The 18015-nt window shown below is 43.2% G+C and overlaps 1 protein-coding gene and 1 long non-coding RNA gene across 2 annotated transcripts in view; one reads left to right on the top strand and one right to left on the bottom strand.

Annotated features, from left to right (window-relative positions):
* Window positions 1-18015, top strand: part of FGF14 (fibroblast growth factor 14) — a 637500-nt gene that overhangs the window by 104308 nt on the left and 515177 nt on the right. The window lies entirely within an intron of this gene.
* Window positions 9602-17144, bottom strand: LOC120883351. Its single transcript, XR_005725745.1, has 2 exons — window positions 10955-17144; window positions 9602-10754 (listed from the first exon to the last, which is right to left on the bottom strand). It is a non-coding gene; the product is annotated as an uncharacterized LOC120883351 (long non-coding RNA).

Below are 18015 nucleotides of genomic sequence, written 5' to 3'. Positions count from 1 at the left end.
GTGCTCCCTAGTTGTGGTGTGTGGGTGCTCCCTAGTTGTGGTGTGTGTGGATGCTCCCTCGTGGTGTGTGGGATGCTCCCTTGTGGTGTAAGGGGTGCTCCCTAGTTGTGGTGTGAAGGTGCTCCCTAGTTGTGGTGTGTGTGGGTGCTCCCTAGTTGTGGTGTGGGGGCCTCTCATCGCAGGGCTTCTCTTCTTACAGAGCCTGGGCTCCATGGTGCAGAGGCTTCAGTAGCTGTGACAGGGGGGCTCAGTATTTGCGGCCCCCTGGGCTCTAGAGCACAGGCTCTTAGCTATGGTGCAGGGGCTCAGCTGCTCGGCCGCGTGTGGGATCCTCCCGGATCAGGAATCGGACCCCGGTGCCCTGCACTGGCAGACAGGTTCTTCCTCACTGAGCCACCAGGGAAGCCTAGCAGTTGTGATTTTAAGGAGAGTGCCAGGGAAGCTGGGTGGTTTTCTCCAGTCCTGTTCAGCTGCTTGGTGCAGTGTGGACCAGGGTTTGACTGGTAGGTCAAAGTGAGGAGGGTGGGGTGTGGGTGGTAATTATGATGATGCCCTGTGGAATCCACATGGGTAAGGCAAGATGAGAGGGCAGAGGAGGGTGAGGGAAGCTTAGCAGTCAGAGCCACCTGTATTTCCATCTTGCCATTGATTATGAATAATTTGTATCTGTCTCTACGTTCTCAGTTGCTTATAAGCCCGTGTCTCACTCTTTGATGTTCCCAACATGCTCTGTGGCAGTTTTTTTTTCTTCCAAGTAGGAAATCCATAACTGTCACTTCGATTGTGCTTTCATATTTTTTAGTCATTATACATCAGTCGCATTATGTGAAATTTTATTGAAAACATTTTTAAAAAGTCAGCTCCAAGAAAAAGTTAGCTCCATATAAATTTGTGTAAAGAACTATTCTGCTCCAAAATGCTACTTTTGATTATAGATGTATCAGAACAGATGAGGTAGACTGAGCTTTTGACGATATGGTTAATTTTGACAATTAAGTAGATGGAGAAAAAGAAATATTTCAGTAAAGTATTTGGCTTGAACTATTTGAATTGACCTGTGTACGTTTAATCAAATTGACCTAAACTCTTGCCAATTTTCCATTTTTATTTTGAGGAGAGTCTAGAAGATTAAAAAAAAAGGCAACCATCTTTTTTTTTCTTTTGAAAATAATATTTTTGTAATGATTATCAATTTGAAATTTTATTAAAGCTAGGTAGAAGAGCTAGCCCTACCTAGCTTTAATAAAATTGTTTTTTCATTAAGCCACATTGTGTGTGTGTGTGTGTGTGTTGATAGGGGGTTGAGAACATGGAATAAAAAAAGTTAGGTCAGAGGTCAATGATTGGCAAAGGGTTTCTAAAAGTAATCCTCTTGCGTGTGCCTGCCTTATATTAAAGATGAGCAGCCACAAGTATACTTTTGAGGTCCAGCAATGTATGACTTTCATCAACAAGTATGTTTTCTGTATCTTCTTGTGTGTATGCTGTGCTAGGTGTCGGGGCCACGGTAATTAAAACAGATAAACAGCAAGACAAGATTCTTACTATCATGGGGTTCAAAATCCCATGGGGCTATAAATTAGAATCCTTGTGGAGACAGAGTGGGAAAATTTGGATAACTGACGAAATGTGGGGGGGTTAGGAAGAGAGGGTTGTAGCCGATCTCACGGAAGTTCGATCCTTAGGAGACGGTGGTGTAACTTATGTCGAGAAAACTGTAGTGTCGGGAATGACGCTGACTCTGATGATGCAAGCTCAGCAAGAAGGTCCACACAGACTTGTGGATGGAAATGCCCGGTGGGAATTATATGAGAAGGCAGAACACACACAAATGGGACTGGTGCGGTTTCTGGGTGGAGGGAAGGGAAGATATGAGAAACGGTGCGAGTGGTGAGTTCTGAGCCAGGCTGTGAAGAGAATGCTAATTGTTCCTACCTCCATTAACGCAATCAGTGCTGGTATACTGTGTGTAATCTTAGTTTTTGGATGTGAGGTTTGTATTTTTTCCACACAGTAGACTTGAAATCACATGGGCGTGTACCAGGAAATAGCAGTAGGTTCTCAAGGTAGAAGAGCTAGCCCTAATAATGTCAGTTAAGTCAAATTTCATTTCAAACACTGGAATGATGAAATATATATACAAACAGAAGTTTGCCCAGGACTAAGATGAGCAAGCTTTCAAACTGTCACTGCATTTCTGTATTTGGTTTATGTATTTGCTTTTCTCCCTGTCGTCCCTAAAATATCACTGGGAGATACTCACGTTTTGTTAGCCAAGCTGATGTACTCTCAAAATCTGACCTTGCTCAGACCTAGGGAATGTGTGCTATGCGGCTCAGACCGTCCTGTTTGCCTCTTTCCTTTTCATGGGGGCACTTTTAGTGTCAAGGTTAATTCTTATGGAAAGCATGCATGGGTGCCAAGTTGCTTCAGTCCTGTCCGACTCTTTGTGATCCTGTGGGCTGTAGCCTGCCAGGCCCCTCTGTCCACGAGATTCTCCAGGCAAGAATACTGGCGTGGGTTGCCGTGCCCTCCTCCAGGGGATCTTCCTGAACCAGGGATTGAACCCTCATCTCTTACGAATCCTGCATTGGCAGGCGGGTTCTTTACCACTAGCACCACCTGGGAAGCCTGTGGGAAGCACGGGAGGGGGAAAAAAGAGGAAGCTTTTCCTTCTGGAGACTTTGCTCCTGGACATCCCCGTCTTCACTCACTCCCCACCTCTCTTTCTTTCTCTCCTCCCACCCTCCATCGTCTCCTCCCCTGAGCTGGGGGAGATGGGAGAGTGTCTGAGGGGTGCAGGTCGTGGGTAGAAGCCCGCAGCCCCAACCATTCTCTCCCTGTTTGATTTTCCTCTTGCTCTCCTGCCTACTCGCCAGCCAGTATTTCTGGTAATAGTCTGCTCATAATGGAACCGTCATAAGTCCATCCAAGCCTAAGTGCACGCTGCAAAACCTCACCTTTAAACTTTCATCTTGCTTAATTCGAGGAAGCATGATTCTGGATTCTCTGTACTGCTTTATGTTCCCGACGCATAGCTGATATCCGTTTCAGCTCTCTCCGTTTGTCTCCCAAGTGTGTTTTTAATAAATGCCCTATTTAAAAAATTATTCCTCCAAAGCATATCCCAGCCAAAAACCACACTAATTTTTCAAGGGCTTTTTTTTTTTTTTTGAGGGTGAACAGCTGAATTTGTAAATAACCATTTAATTCCATTTGTTGTATCCTTAGGGCATTTTGCTATTCATTTTGCTTAGAAAATTCCTACTGTTACAGTTCAGCTTTGATCAGAGTGAGTTTCCTAGCAATGGAGAAAGAAATAGCTTTGTCACCATCACCAAGAAAGAGAGATTCTCTTGGGAAGGGTAAAGTATGTCTTCGTGATCTTGCTTGCAGTGCGATCGAAGAAACAAATTCATATCCAGTGTCATCGTGGTGCAGAAGCACCTTGCATTTATTCAGTTTCATCCTTTCTCCTACTTGCTGCTAAGACGCTTCAGTCGTGTCTGACTCTGTGCAACCCCATAGACGGCAGCCCACCAGGCTCCCCGGACCCTGGGATTCTCCAGGCAATAACACTGGAGTGGGTTGCCATTTCCTTCTCCAATGCATGGAAGTGAAAAGTAAAAGTGAAGTCGCTCAGTCGTGTCTGACCCTCAGCGACCCCATGGACTGCAGCCTACCAGGCTCCTCCATCCATGGGATTTTCCAGGCAAGAGTACTGGAGTGGGGTGCCATTGCCTTCGTCTTCTCCTACTTGCTGCTGCTGCTTCAGTCATGTCCGACTCTGTGCAACCCCATAGATGGCAGCCCACCAGGCTCCCCTTTCCCTGGGATTCTCCAGGCAAGAACACTGGAGTGGGTTGCCATTTCCTTCTCCAATACATGAGGGTGAAAAGTGAAAATGAAGTCGCTCAGTCGTGTCCGACTCTTAGCGACCCCACGGACTGCAGCCTACCAGGCTTCTCCATCCATGGGATTTTCCAGGCAAGAGTACTGGAGTGGGGTGCCGTTGCCTTCTCCTTCTCCTACTTAGAGTTCTTCAAAAAGAGACTCACTTCATTTTGAGGAAATGGTATTGTTTCCCCAGACACTGAATCTAAAACAGATAGACAGACAAACATTTTTGAGTTCCTTTGTTCTCAGGGATTTCTCCTCCCCCTCTCACGGGATGCTTTACGTTGTTCATCTAAGAAGGAACATTTTGCTCCTTAAGAATTTGAAAAGACGCATTTATTTCTTATGAGCAGCACAGAACAATTAGGCAATCACTCTTGTGTCTAGAGCCCACTGGTGGGAAAAGGTGACAGAATTGCATGGGGCGCTCATTATAAAACAGTACAGAATAAAAACATGCATTTACCAGTAAAATGAAAAGCAGCCAAAAATGGACTATAAATTATTGCATGAAAAATGAAAATTAAAATCATCTTCAATAGACAGAATGCCTTGGTTATTCATTTGGGATCAGTGGTAATTGGTTCATTGAAAAGATCAGTTAATGAAAAAGCAGTAAAGCAGAGATATTATTAAAAAGGATACATGTGTCTTAAACAGTTTATTTTATATTAAATATATAAATGCTCACTCAACAGTCCTTTGAGATAGCACCATGGTGTTTTCTTTGATTGTGGTTGAAATGACTTGGATTGCCGCAGAAATAACACCCACAATCTATAATTTCTAATTTTGGTGTCTTTAAGTAGAGCAAAACTTGAAGAATGTGAACAATCTGAGTACAGAACTCTTCCTGACTTTCATGACATTTTCTCCCAATCTTTTATGGTACAAAAACATACATCTTCAAAGAAGTATTTTTAGCTATTTGCCTTTATCAAGTTTTTTTCAAACCATTCAGTCTATTTTTTTTTTCATAGAAATAACGACTCTTTTGCAATTATACTTGTGATTTCAAACTAATTAAATTACATAATTAAAATAACAAGTACATCTGGTATAAACAAGATTGGGGGCATGTGTTAGTAGGAACAGAGCCCCACTGCAAGGATGGTCTATGAGGGCAGCCCAGCCATGTGGTCAGATTCCCGTGGGATCCATCACGTTCCTCTTCTGAAAAACAGAAGAAATAAACAATGATTGGTTAATTCAGTTATTTAGATCCATTGTTGTTGTTGTTGCTAAGTTATGTCAAACTCTTTGTGACCCCATGGATTGCAGCACTCCAGGCTTCCCAGTCCATCACCATCTCCTGGAGTCTGCTCACACTCAAGTCCATTTAGTCAGTGATACCATCCAACCATTTCATTCTCTGTTGCCCCCTTCTCCTGCCCTCAATCTTGCCCAGCTTCAGGGTCTTTTCCAGTGAATTGGCTCTTTGCATCAGGTGGCCAAACTATTAGAGCTTCAGCTTTAGTGTCAGTTTTTCCAATGAATATTCAGGATTGATTTCCTTTAGGATTGATTGGTTTGATCTCCTTGCTGTTCAAAGGACTCTCAAGAGTCTTCTCCAACACCACAGTTCGAAAGCATCAATTCTTTGGCACTCAGCCTTCTCTATGGTCCAACTCTTACATCACACATGACTACTGGAAAAAGTATAGCTTTGACTGTACAGACCTTTGAGGGCAAAGTGATGTCTCTGCTGTCTTGAGATCCATAGATATCAGTAAAATAAAAGGAATGAATTTTTAAAATGTATTTAGTAGTTTCAAAAATATATTGGCCTATTTTGTTTATTTATTTTTATTTTACTGTTTACCTTTTGGCCGCATGGCATGTAGGATCTTAGTTCCTCGACCAGGAATCAGATCCACACCCTCTGCTGTGGAACCACTGGACTGCCAGGGAAGTCCCAACTTTTTTTTATTTTTTATTTTTAAGAAAACTTTTGTTTCAGAAGTTTTAGGTTTGTAGAAGAGTTTCAAAGATAGTACATAGAGTTCTCATGTACCCTACACCCAGTTTTCCTCCTACTTAGCATCTTAGCGTGGTACATTTGGCGTGGTACATTTGTTACAATTAATGAACTAATATTGATGCATTGTTATTAATGCAAGTTTTCCAGGTGGCGTTAGTGGTAAAGAACCCGCCTGCCAGTGCAGGAGACAGGAGACAGGATTCAATCCATCAGTTGGGAAGATCGCCTGGAGGAAGTCATGGCAACCCAGTCCAGTATCTTGCCCAGAGAATCCCATGGACAGAGGAGCCTGGCGGGCTATAGGGTCACAAAAAAGTCGGACACGACTGAAGTGACTTGGCACTCATATGCAAGATTTCATTCAGTTCAGCTGCTCAGTCGTGTCCGACTCTCTGCAACCCCATGAATCGCAGCACGCCAGGCCTCCTGTCCATCACTAACTCCCAGAGTTCACTCACATTCACATCCATCAAGTCTGTGATGCCATCCAGCCATCTCATCCTCTGTCATCCCCTTCTCCTCCTGCCCCCAATCCCTCCCAGCATCAGGGTCTTTTCCAATGAGTCAACTCTTTGCATGATTTCATTAGTTTTTACTTAACGTTATTTTTCTGTCTGGTGTTTAGTCCAGGACACCTCATGACATTGAGTAGTCATGTCTCCTTAGGCTTCCCTGGATGGTGACTGTTTTGCAAACTTTCCCTGTTTTTGATGGCCTTGACATCTTTGGGGAGCAGTGGTCAAGTGTTTTGTTCCTCAGTTTGGATTTGCCTGACCTTTTCCTCACATGTAGCTTGTGCTTACGGGTTTTTGTGGGGAGGATCCCAGAGGTAAAGTGCCCAGTCTCATCACTTCATACACAGGGGCACTTATCAATGCAATCAATCTGACTTATCACTGTTGATGCTGAACCTTGATCTCCTGGCTCAGGTTGTGCCATCAAATATCTCCTCTGCTGCATTTGTGTGATTTTGATTCTAGCAAATTTTGATTTTGATTTTGTGTGATTTTGATTTTTGGTTTGCTACAGAGACATGGGAGGTGGGTCAGTTCTTTCAACTGTGTTGTCTTCATGGTAGAATTAGATCGTGTGGCCTCTTGTGAGGGTTTTGTGAATAGCTGAAAGAAACGCACTTAATGTCATCTTAGCCCTCTTACTGAACTCCAGGTTTGCTGTCTTGTCTCATGTTTCTTGAGCTCTAGTATCTAACTGAAGGAAACACAGTCTCCAGAGATTTTTTTGGGGGGGCAATGATTTGGAAAGGAAAGAGAACACTGAGGTTATTCAGCTGTGCTTCCGCACTATGGTTCAGAGTTACAAGAACCAGCGTGGCACTGTGAACACAGCTTTGGGAGGGAAATCCTGAGACCTGGGTTTCACAGTTTCCTCTGACTCTTCTAATTCTAGGATTTAAAAATCTTAACCTTTGACTTTGCGTTGCCTGGGAGAATTTGAGGGGACAGTTATAATTGCCTTCCTTATCTTTAGAAAGGTGGTTTTAGGGATTCCGTGTATGCTAATTGTGCAAATGCATTATAAACCACACAGTGCCGAAAAATCACAGTGGAAGAAAGAATAGGAATCTGCTAAAGGGCAAGGGAGAGCCTACAGGAGCCCCTTCTGCCTACAGCGCTGTTAGGAATCACAGAGCAGGGTGTGGTGAAGATCCCTGCTGTTAAAAAAAAAAAAAAGTGGACCCGAGGGACAGAGAAGATAGTGAATTTATCTACAGTGCTGAGAACATCTCCTGGCCTAAAGCTTGGATGACAACTATTCTTCAGTGGCATCAGAACTGTGAGACGTGCAGTTAGTTGTTGAACGAAAGTCTGATAATAATAATCATGGTGATTGAGAATCCACTACAGAAATGGAAGCTGGACAACAGAGCTTGAAAGGGTTTTCTTGTTTGAAAATCCCGTTGATGATGTGGCTGGATCTAGAGTCTGTCATACAGTGTGAAGTAAGTCAGAAAGAGAAAAACAAATATCCTATATTAACACATATGTATGGAATCTAGAAGGAGGGTGCAGATGAGCCTGTTTGCAAGGCAGGGCTAGAGACGCAGACGTTGGGAACCAACTTGTGGACGCAGAGTGGGAAGGGGAGGCAGGGAAGGACTGAATGTATACACGGCCACGTGTGCAACAGAGAGCTAATGGGAACCAGCTGTGCAGCACAGGGAGCTCAGCTCGGCCCTCTGTGATGGCGAAGGCGTGGACTGGGGAGTGTGGCAGGGAGTTTCCAGAGGGAGGGGATCTATGTCTACATATCGCTGTTTCACTTTGCTGTACAGCAGAAACTAACACAACGTTGTAAAGCAGTTATACTAAGAAAAAGAAATGCATAGATGGCCAACTTGCAATAATCAAGCCAATGACTTAAGTTGGAGTAATCCATAGACCAATGGGGAAAACAAATAAAAATGAGTATTTTAAAATATTTTGAGTAATAGGCATTCACATCTAAATAGCATCAGCTTTCAAGAGGAGCACATTAACTGAGAGCTCACCATGTACCAGGTATTGTTCCCATCACCACCCTAACTCATTAGTGCTCCTGGCAACCTGAGGAGATAGATGGAGAAAGAAGACACGGAGAGAAGGGATGATTTGATGGAGGTCGTGTAGCTGGTTTTGGGGAGCCAGGACTTGTACAGGGGCCACTGAACTACAAATACGAAAATTGAAATTGGAAAGCTATCACTAATAGACTCAGGGTACAAAATAGTTCTTTTGGCAAATGGGAAAAGAAATTTAAAAAGGAAGAGGGGCTAACAAATTCAGAACCAGTATCTTCTCAAATGTTCAAAGACAAATGACAGTGTACAAGACAAGAGAATGCCTCAGTATGAAAGGAAACATCATGGAAATTAATGTTTGGAATGTATTTACTTTTAAAGTTAATCTTAGATAATTGATGGCTAATATTTAAACATTTTTTAGATAAGGCCATTCTAAAGTTATCCTAATCACATTCAGGATATATATATATATTTTTAGTCTGACTCTGAAGGACCAATGGGATACAAAGGTTAAGTAGTAGAGGAAAGGGCTATTCGCTTAAGAAAATTAATCTTTAAATATTAATAGGAAAAGCATGTGATCATATTGGGTAAATAAACTTTCTCATTGGCTTTAGTACTTTCGTTGGACCAGATCATTCATAAATTTATGCTATAAGGTTTTGATTAAAGAAACCACTCATGTTACAACAACATAAGAATCATGTGTTCCATTTGTCAGTAATGTTTTTTCTCGGTATGGTAGATGTTGTTCATTTGTTTATTTCATACTTCAGGTTTCTACTTCTGCCTTTCCCTCCCTGAATGCTCACAAAAAACTACCACACCTATGACAGGTTGCGTGATTATTCCCCCCCCCCCCCCGCATGTGTTCAATTTGTGTATTATTGTATCATATGACATCTTGAATCAAGCACCGCTAGTACCAAGCTGTCATCAGCAGCTGATGCCAAAAATATTCATTTATAACACTTCTCAGCATGCAAGTGAGAGCCCTTCAAATCACCGCCGCCTAATTTCCAGTCATTGTTCTTTTCTTCTTTGCATATTATACGGCAAAAAGAATGCAAAACCAGGGGAGATTTATTAGAAAATAATGCCTTGGGAAAATGTTGTAAAACATTTGAGTCCTTGTTCGTGAAGGTCGTGAGACTTGTGCTGCTTTAGAGACACTGTGTTGGAGGCCTGTTCCCCTTCCTTTCTTTTTCCCCCAAAGGTTTTCAAGTGGCTTTTTTTTTTTTTTTTTGCAGTCTTTGATTACATTAAAGTGCAAACCATTTACATGTCTGGAAGTAAGCAACACCCTCAGCAGAGAACCAGGAAGTGAGGCATGGAGCCAACCTTTGCCCCGGATGTGGCTCCTGTGTGTTAACACATGGGTCAGGACCATCAGGGGAACCAAGGCAATGGAAGAATCAGAAGGCTTTCTTCTCTAAAGAAGGGCCATTAAAAAACAAAATCAATAAGTAAGGTTTGTCACTTCTTCGTAAGGGGAGTGCTGAGCCTGCAGCTCTCAGCAGATTTCTTATACATGAATTCATTTTGCAAAGTGAATGCTGAGACTTGGTGGCCAAATGACAAGATGCCAGAGGCTGCCATGGTAGAGAAGAGAGGGCCTTCAGTGGCTTTCTGGACCCCTGATCTCTGTCTGTCACCGTCTTCTGGAGGAAGAACCTTAGAGCCTACTGACTGGTGGGTGAAGGGGAGGTGGTGGCCAGAGGTGGAAGCGTGGGCTTGGCGAGGGGACAGCAGTCTATGGATGCTGTCTTCCTACTGCCTGAAAAACTGAGGGTTCATCACTTTCCCTGCCGTCTTCACTGACTCCAGAGAGACTGAGCAGAGGGCTGTGGAGGAGGACGAGGGGAGTTTTCATGTCATCTGGATGAATAGGTATCAAGTACTCCCCAAATCCCTGGTTCCTGCACAGTCTCCAGCAGAGCGGGCCCAGAGCCACCCCTGCCAGTGGAAGGAAGCCAGGTCTGTTGCTGGGGTCTCCTGCATTCAGAAGAGATGCCCAAACTGCCTCTTGGCTCTCACTGCTGTCTTCTGCTTTCCCTTCTCTGCTCTTCTTTCCATAGGTTGACTCCATACTTTTTTTTTTTTTTTTTTAATCTGGCTTCCCAGGGCTTTGCCGCAGCATGCAGAATCTAGTTCTCTGACCAGGGATCGAACCTGGGAGCCCTACATTGGGAGACTTAGCCACTGGACCACCTGGGAAGCTCCCTGACTCCATATTTTTAAAAATGTATTCATATAAAGATGCTTCATATTTTGTTGCATCTCAAGCTCAGTGTTTTAGGTGAAGTGATTTCTTCTGTCTGGTTTTGTTAACTTTTGGCTTGGAAATTAAAGACTCTGATGCTGGGAGGGATTGGGGGCAGGAGGAGAAGGGGACGACAGAAGATGAGATGGCTGGATGGCATCACGGACTTGATGGACGTGAGTCTGAGTGAACTCCGGGAGTTGGTGATGGGCAGGGAGGCCTGGTGTGCTGCGATTCATGGGGTTGCAAAGAGTTGGACACGACTGAGCGACTGAAATGAACTGAACTGAACTGAACCAAAGCCTTAAAGAAAAAGCTAAGAATTCATGTTTGCTGAGCATTTAGTAAGTGTCTGATAGAGTAAATACTTTACATGTGAAAGCCCAGAACAAGCTGATGTGCTGTCTTAAAAAATAATAATAATAATCTCTTATCTGTGGAAACAGGTAAGAGGACTTCCCTGATGGCTCAGATGGTAAAGAATCTGCCTGCAGTGCAGGAGACCCAGGTTCAATCCCTGAGTCTGGAAGATCCCCTGGAAAAGGGAATGGCAATCCACTCCAGTATTCTTGCCTGGATGATTCCATGGACAGAGGAGCCTGGCGGGCTACAGTCCCTGGGGTCGCAAAGAGTTGGACACAACTGAGCGGCTAACACTTAACATCTGTGGAGACGGTGTAGGATACTGATTTCACATTTTCCTATTGCATTTGAAATTCTGGCAGATAATAACATGAAAGACTTACCCTCAAGAAGTGATACACTTGAATCTCCCACTTTGAAAATGCTCAGAAATTTCCATATTTATTTGCTCTGCAGTGTGTATATTATGAAATATTTGGCAGATAAGACTTGACTTCTGGTAAACCCCATGAGTTTTTGCCACTTCATTTAAATTTGTAAAAGCAGCCCTTTTATTAATAACTGTAACAAAGCCCCACAAAAGTTAGGCTTTCGTTAGTGGAATATGATCAAGCCATTTTCAAAAAACTCTCGGCACTTTTCAAGTTGTGACGGCAGACTTCCAAATGGGAAGGCTAGTTCAGGGTTGACCACTGATTCATGTCAGAGAATTAAGTGCATGCCAGGAGAAGGGATTTGCACCGACTCTGGTTAGCTGGCCCTCCTGCAGCTGTTGCGATTGGGCCAAAGGGGACCCGGGGTCACCAGGCAGGCTGGCTCTAACTCAGGCAAGTGGAGAGTCAGCATCGGGGTGCTGAGTCATTGCAGCAATGGGAGGCTTTCTCTCCTCTTGTAGGCACTTCCACATTGTGTGTGGAGAGAAGGCTGGACGGGCATCATATGGGCAAGCAGGAGGGGTGGCTTGGGGTCTTCCAGTCCTGTTTCTGGTGGTCAGAACCAGAGCAGGGGAGGCCACCTGTTGAATCTATCCAGGTGCACTGTGGCTGCTGGTTTCTGAGCTCTGTCTTCTTTGCCAGCCTCATTCTTAGGACCCTGCCTTATTCAGATTAAGTCCTTGACATTCTTGCTCAGTTTCTTGCCCAGGAGAAATTTCCGACATTTTTGCCCAAGAGTACTTGAGAGCATGGAGGACCCTTAGCTTGATGGATAATTACTTGGTTCTAAAATGCTTGATCCCTCCATCTATTACATGTTTGTGAATTTATTTCCTTTGGTGAATAGATAAAAATTTCTTGATACAGGGAAGAAGTGAACTCCACCAGGCTTCTGTTAGTACCATCATGAAATCTTCCCCACTGTTTTGCCCTCCCAAGCCTTCTGAGCACACCATCAAGTTCTCCTCTCTGTGTTCCACTGAGGTCTCTAAATATAGTTTCTCTGCTCTAAAGGCAAGGATCAAGTCCAGTGTATAAAATGTCCAGGGTGGTATTTGAAATCTGTCAGTTTCAAAAGAAGAAAATGCTTAATTTTAACATTTAAATGATCATTTACATAGGAATGAAGATAATTCATAATGTTATTTTGCATTATTTGATAATTAAATTAAATTAAATTACTCTTTTTAGCAAAAGCATCTTTTTAACGGGCTTCCCTGGTGGTTCAGATGGTAAAGAATCCACCTGCAATGCGGGAGGCTCAAGAGACACGGGTTTGATCCTTAACTTGGGAAGATCCCCTGGAGAAGGGCAATGGCACCTCACTCCAGTATTCTTGCCTGGAGAATCCCCATGGACAGAGGATCCTGGTGGGCTGCAGTCCATGGGGCTGCAGAGAGTTGGATATGACTGAATGACTAAGCATGCATGCATGTTTTTAATACTTTCAGAGTCATGTACAGTAAAACATGCTGCTTACTAAAAAAATTACAATTGCTCAATATTAATGCGCTCTTTATTTTATTACATTTCTTTGTGAAAGTGATACAAAGCAGAAAAGAATAATGTTATTTTTCAAAATGTGAGTGGTTATATAACTTTGATTTCTGCAACAATCTATGTTCTTTTGAGGGAAACTAATACACTGTATAGGTTTGCATGGGTGTGTAGAGCAGGTTTCACTAAGATAAGGTGGTTCTCTGCTGCTGATTCGTCATCTCTAGGGCTCAGTGGCTCCAGCAAGGACTGGTGTTGACTGCGTAGGATGAAAACTATGTGATTTAAAGGTAGGGTGTGGAGGGACAAGGCAGTAAGACTGCTAGGCAAGGGAGACAGCGGCCTTAGACCCACTTAGGATTGTCCCCTATCGCTCACTCTAGAGAGATGTTCAAGGCTACAGCCCAGGCTTGTGTGTGTAGAGAGACCCAATGCCACACTGAGGCTGGGCTCAGGCATAGTACTGGAATTTCATGGAGAAATTGGTAGTTGGCACCAGCATGAAGTAGATCAAGTCCAAGAGCCTAAGAGGGGCGGTTCCTCGGAACCTCGGAGGTTGGTGACTACTGCGTCGAGAGGCTGGCCTGGACAGGGAGCGGCTGTGACAGTTTGTAATGTTCTGGGGGGCTAATCACCGTTCCACTTACTTAGCCAAGCTTTATTTTGACGACTCAGTCAGTCCCTTTCTAAATATCTTCAACTTAATGGAAATTGATACTTTCAAACTGTGGTGCTGGAGAAGACTCTTGAGAGTCCCTTGGACGGCAAGGAGATCAAAACAGTCCATCCTAAAGGAAATCAGTCCTGAATATTCACTGGAATATTGGAATATACTAGAGTATATTGGAATATACTAAAGCTGAAGCTCCAGTATTTTGGCCATCTGATGCAAAGAGCCAACTTGTTGGAAAAGACACTGATGCTGGGCAGGGTGACCAGGGGGGTGACAGAGGATGAGATGATTGGATGGCATCATAGAATCAATGGACATGAATTTGAGCAAACTCCAGGAGATAATGGAGGACAGGGAAGCCTTACATGCTGCAGTCTATGGGGTCGCAAAGAGTCAGACACGACTTAGTGACTGAACAACAACAATGTAAGGTTCCCGTATTTTGGCCTCACTAGAGTCTTGAGAGAGAGAGGGTAAAAAAAGTTCCAACACATTCTCTCATCATAAATAAGTTAATCATGGTGTGGTTCTCAACCACAAATTATTCAGCATTTAATAAGCATGTATTGAGTACCTACAACATCCAGAGAACTATACAAGGCTTGAAGCTGTCTCTGCAAATAAAAGGGGTGCAGAATCGGTTCTTGTGGATCCTGTGGTCAGAGGCAGGGGTCAGCAAACTGTGAGCCATCCCTGACTGCTTTTATAGGGAGAACAAGCTAAGACAAAAGAAAAATCAAAACAAGCCTGATATTTTGTGGTCCATGAAACATTATATGAAATTTCAAATGTGGGGGTACAGATACAGCAATATTGTTCTACTGGAACATAGTCACACTCATTCAATTTTGTGTTGCCAAAATGGCTGTTTTCAGATTATGATGGCCAGCCTGAGCAATTAGAGAGCTTTTGGTCCATGAAGCCTAAGGTATTTAGTATCTGACTCTTTGACAAAAAAACTTATTGTTGGGTTTTCTAGTGGGATAGAAAGACATTCATCAGATTATCACACCATCAAAATATGCATGGGGTCAGTGCTGGACAGGAAAGGTGTATAAACCTATGAACTTGTATAATGGACCTAGAGATGTAACCATAGTAAAGCAGACAAGCAGTGGCCTTAATACCTTCATCGTGTTTAATTCTTTGCAGGGCTCACAAGGGACCACACTCAAGGAGTGATAAACAAATTGTAATTGGTAACATAATTCGAGTAATACTAAGCGTTTAGGGATTTCTGACTGAATCCCTTCCAATCTGGTGCTGATGGTTTATAAGGCAAAAGGGCCAGAAATAAGTTTAATGTGTGCGCTCAGTTGCTTAGTCATGTCTGACTCTTTGCAGCCCCATGGACTGACTGTAGCCTGCCAGGCTCCTCTGTCCATGGGATTTCCCAGGCAAGAATATACTGGAGTGGGTTGCCATTTCCTACTTCAAGGGAATCTTTGGACCCAGAGATCAAGCCCAAGTCTCTTGAGTCTCCTGCGTTGACAGGTGGATTCTTTACCGCTAGTGCCACCTGGGAAGCCCAATAAGTTTAATAACAGCCTCTAATTCTTAGGCCTTCATTTGTTACCCTTGGCACTTACCAGTACTTCACCTGGAAAAGGAAATGGATAAATTCACAGTAGATTGAGAAAAATGTGGAAAGACAGACACTTTTAAAAATGGGAAAAGACAGCACCTCTTCAGGTACATGAAACGATAGAAATATATTGTTCTCTATAAATGAGTGAAAGGTGCTTATCTTTGTGTTGCTGGTGGTTTAGTCGCTAAATCGTCTTGGACTCTTATAACTCCGTGGACTTTAGCCCACCAGGCTCCCCTGTCCATGGGATTTCCCAGGCAAGAATCCTGGAGTGGGCTGGCATTTCTTTTTCTAGTGGATCTTTCCAACCCAGGGATTGAACCCACGTCTCCTGCATTGCAGGTAGATTCCTTACTGACTGAGTGGGGTGACTATTTAAAGTTTATGAGAATAATGCTTTTCTTCTGAAAGATTCAAGGTACTTTTGTTTTAATTCCCTTAATAGTATTATGGAAGGCTAGACAACACAAACCTAAATAAAATCTTAGTCTGCATTTAGAATGAATACAAAGCTGAATCCATTTTAATTCAGCGTTGAACTTTGAATCGGTTTTCCTGTTATTTACTGAGAATTTGGGGACGTGTGAGAGTAAGGCGGTTCCTCCAATTTTGGCAGATGGTTTTCATGAGTCTGCAATAGGCTTTGGTTTGCAGGCATCTTTGAACACAAACCACCTTATCAGTCTTTTCTGATCACAACAGAGAGAAATAAAGACTTAATAAAGTAAACTCATTGTTTCAAAGTGGTATTGATATAAAAAGAAATTGCCAGGGTAATGTAGAAAAGGTTTTGAATTATTAGATTCTTAGATTCAACTTCAAAGATTACTTTATTTTCTGAAGCAATTTTTTGTCATCCGTCTTCAAAAGATTTTATTTCATCTGTGTGGCTTTAAGAGATTCTCATTTATTCTTTAATCAAACATTATCAAGTGCCCACAGCATGCCAGGCATTGTGCCTGAAGTGCATGGAACAGCAGGGTGACTAAAGCAAGTTCAAAGCCTGCTCACATGGGGCAAAGACAAAGGTAAAAAGTGGAACTCCAGTGGCTGAGGATTAATCCACCCAGAGATAAATTTTTGTAATGGGTGGGCTTCCCCAGTGGCTCAGTGGGTAAAGAATCCTTCGCAATCCTCCTGCAGTGAAGGAGACACAGTTTCGATCCCTGGTTTGGGAAGATCCCCTGGGGAAAGAAATGGCAACCTGCTCCAGAATTCTTGCCTGGAGAAATCCATGGACAGAGGAGCCTGGTGAGCTACTGTCCATGGGCTCACAAAAAGTTGGACATGGCTGAGCAGCTAAGCACAAAGCATAGCACACAAGTGGTTTACTGGGGGAAGTGAAACGAGTAAATATTTTGCATACTAATAATTTTATGTCTATTATTTTAAAAATCCCATTGGATGTTGTTTCATATGTCTTCTAGGGCCATTTATGTTCAGTTCAGTTCAGTTCAGAGGCTCAGTCGTGTCCGACTCTTTGTGACCCCATGAATTGCAGCATGCCAGGCCTCCCTGTCCATCAGCAGCTCCCAGAGTTTACCTGAACTCATGTCCATCAAGTCAGTGATGCCATCCAGCCATCTCATCCTCTGTCGTCCCCTTCTCCTCCTGCCCCCAATCCCTCCCAGCATCAGTCTTTTCCAATGAGTCAACTCTTTGCATGAGGTGGCCAAAGTACTGGAGCTTCAGCTTTAGCATCATTCCTTCCAAAGAAATCCCAGGACTGATCTCCTTCAGAATGGAATGGTTGGATCTCCTTGCAGTCCAAGGGACTCAAGAGTCTTCTCCAACACCACAGTTCAAAAACATTAATTCTTCGGCACTCAGCCTTCTTCACAGTCCAACTCTCACATCCATACATGACCACTGGAAAAACCATAGCCTTGACTAGACGGACCTTTGTTGGCAAAGTAATGTCTCTGCTTTTGAATATGCTATCTAGGTTGGTCATAACTTCTCTTCCAAGAAATAAGCGTCTTTTAATTTCATGGCTGCAGTCACCATCCGCAGTGATTTTGGAGCCCCCCAAAATAAGTCTGACACTGTTTCCACTGTTTCTCCATCTATTTGCCATGAAGTGATGGGACCAGATGCCATGATCTTCGTTTTCTGAATGTTGAGCTTTAAGCCAACTTTTTCACTCTCCACTTTCACTTTCATCAAGAGGCTTTTTAGTTCCTCTTCACTTTCTGCCATAAGGGTGGTGTCATCTGCATATCTGAGGTTATTGAGATTTCTCCCGGCAATCTTGATTCCAGCTTGTGCTTTTTCCAGCCCAGTGTTTCTCATGATGTACTCTGCATATAAGTTAAATAAGCAGGGTGAAAATATACAGCCTTGATGTACTCCTTTTCCTATTTGGAACCAGTCTGTTGTTCCATGTCCAGTTCTAACTGTTGCTTCCTGACTTGCATACAGGTTTCTCAAGAGGCAAGTCAAGTGGTCTGGGATTCCCATCTCTCAGAATTTTCCACAGTTTATTGTGATCCACACAGTCAAAGGCTTTGGCATAGTCAATAAAGCAGAAATAGATGTTTTTCTGGAACTCTCTCGCTTTTTCAATGATCCAGCTGATGTTGGCAATTTGATCTCTGGTTCCTCTGCCTTTTCTAAAACCAGTTTGAACATCAGGAAGTTCACGGTTCACATATTGCTGAAGCCTGGCTTGGAGAATTTTGAGCATTACTTTACTAGCATGTGAGATGAGTGCAATTGTACGGTAGTTTGAGCATTCTTTGGCATTGCCTTTCTTTGAGATTGGAATGAAAACTGATCTTCTCCAGTCCTATGGCCAC

The sequence above is a fragment of the Oryx dammah genome, unplaced genomic scaffold, assembly GCF_014754425.2.
Source record: "Oryx dammah isolate SB20612 unplaced genomic scaffold, SCBI_Odam_1.1 HiC_scaffold_24, whole genome shotgun sequence".
In the NCBI taxonomy this organism is placed as follows: domain Eukaryota; kingdom Metazoa; phylum Chordata; class Mammalia; order Artiodactyla; family Bovidae; genus Oryx; species Oryx dammah.
This window is presented reverse-complemented; position numbering and strand designations above follow the sequence as displayed.